Raw genomic sequence first — 2,521 nt, 5'->3', positions numbered from 1 at the left:
AAAATCTTGACCTTAGAAACTTAGGGGAATATTGCATTTCTCTGTGGAGATCCAGGGCTCATGTTTGGAATTAAATAAATATGACTAAACAATTTGATGAAAAACAATTTGCTATTAACTGCCAAGTGGCTTCATTTGTTACACTCGGGCCTATAGGGCCTTGAACCTCTGACCAGTCTTACACGGTCCTCAACAAAAGTAGTCACAGAGTAAAATTACCCCAGAGCAGGTGTGGACCAAGTCCAAGGCCAAATAGTAAATAGTTTGTGGACCATAGTTACTCAATTTGTCCTTGTAGTGTAATATGTAGAACAGTCATAGACAGTATATAAACAAATGGACTTGGCAGTTCACAATGATTTGGATTCAACTACTAACCTAAAGGTTTGCAATACAAATCACCAGAAGAAAGCCCTGGAAATCTGCTTCAACAAAGATTATCAAGGAAAAAACAAAAAACCCTATAGAGCAGTTTTACTCTGTTACACATGGGTCACCATGAGTTGGTATAGACTAAATGGCAATAGCTTGGTTTTAGTTTGGGTTAAAGTCTAACATTTGGTTAATCTAAGGACTAAAAAGAGAGGAGAGAGCAATAATGAAACAAAGACATTATCTAAAGAGATATCTCAGAATTTTCCAGAACTGATAAAAAGTTCACAGATGAGAAAACAAAAAGTCCCCAGTATGATAAATAATGAAAAATCCACATCTAGATACAAAATAAAGAAACAACAAATAATATAAACAAAGAAAAATCCTAAATATCCTCAAAGAAATGTTATCTTCAATATTAGCTCTAAATCTAGCAAAAAAAAACTTTTAAGAATTAGTACAAAACAAATATATGTTAAAAGTAAAAATAGGGACTTTGCCACCAGCAGACTTTCACTAAGGAAAGTGATCCTAGATGGAAGGAATAATGTAAAAGAGGGAAGAATAACAAAGAAAATGGTAAAACAACAGTTAAGAAATGGTCAAAACTAAAGACAGCAATGATGACAATGGTAATAACAACTTGTAGGATTTAAAAAGTAATGAAAATAAATAATAGCATGAAATGGTGGGAGGGTGTGAATATCTGGAATTTAACTTCTAAAATTCCTGTATTATCATAAGGAAGGCAAGCATAGTAATTAACTTTAGACTTTCATACGTATTCAAGGTAAAATTTATAAGACAACCACAGAGCACATAAAATTATGACCATTATTCTCAAATTCAGGTAGAAAAAAAAAGTGGAAAAGCTAAAATAAGTAAATCCAAAAGAGGATACAAAAAAGATAAAAAGAAAGCACAAAATAAAATCATAAAAAGAGTCCTCAGAATGATATCTTTGCTCTTCATCACTTTACAAAGTCTTTGCGCAACAGATTTGCCTAATGCAATATATCATTTGCTCTTTTGACTGCTATTTCCATGAATTTTGATGGTGGATACAAGCAAAATGAAGTTTTTGACAACTTCAATCGTTTTTCCATTGATATGGATGTTGTTTATTGGTCCAGTGGTGAGGATTTTTGTTTTCTTTACATTGATATGTAATCCATACCAAAGGCTGTGCTCTTTGATCTTCAACAGTATTTTAAGTCCTCTTCATTTTCAGTAAGCAAGGTTGTATCATCTGCATTCTGCAGGTTGTTAATGAGTCTTCCTCCAATCCTGATGCCAAGTTTTTCTTCATATAACCCAGCTTCTCAGATTATTTGCTTAACATACAGGTTGAATAAGTACGGTGAAAGAATACAACTCTGTCACACACCTTTCCTAATTTGAAACCATTTGGTGTTCCCCTGTTCTGTTCGAACAACTGCCTCTTGGTCCATGTGCAGATTCCTCATGAGCACAATTAAGTGTTCAGGAATACTCATACTTCGCAGTGTTGTCCATAGCTTTTCACAATTCTCACAATCGAAACTCTTTGCATAGTCAATATAGCAAAAGTAAACATTTTTCTGGTATTCTCTGCTTTTAGCCAAGACTCATCTGATGTCAGCAGTGATATCCCTTTTTCCATGTCCTTTTCAGAAGCTGGCTTGAACCTCTGGAAGTTCTCTGTCAATGTATGGTTGCAACCATTTCTGTATTACCTTTAGTAAAACTTTACTGCATGAGATATCAATGTTATTGTCCTGTCACATCTGACATGGCTATACTCCACGACCCATGCAGATAGATTAAACCCAAGTAGGAGCAACAGGAGATTAGAAAAAAAGGAAAACACAAGACACAAATTGAAATAAGTAAAGTTGGGACAAGATAGAACACAGCACTCTGATGAAGATACTGTGACACAAACCTAGCTAGATTCAGCACGTTTATTATATATCAAAGGAGAGTGCTGAGGGCAGGGAAAAGAAAAAGACTTGGTGTTATTATTACATGCAGTATGTGGGACTTTATCAGAAGAATGTAATTGCTAAGGAAACAGAGATAGGGCAGCTAGAAAGAGACTATGAAAAAGCTCCATATCATCAGTCAAAAGAAGGCCTGGGGCAGACTGTGGAACAGACCATAAATT

The sequence above is a fragment of the Chrysochloris asiatica genome, unplaced genomic scaffold (assembly GCF_000296735.1).
Source record: "Chrysochloris asiatica unplaced genomic scaffold, ChrAsi1.0 scaffold00109, whole genome shotgun sequence".
Lineage (NCBI taxonomy): Eukaryota > Metazoa > Chordata > Mammalia > Afrosoricida > Chrysochloridae > Chrysochloris > Chrysochloris asiatica.
Note: the sequence above shows the minus strand (reverse complement) of the source record.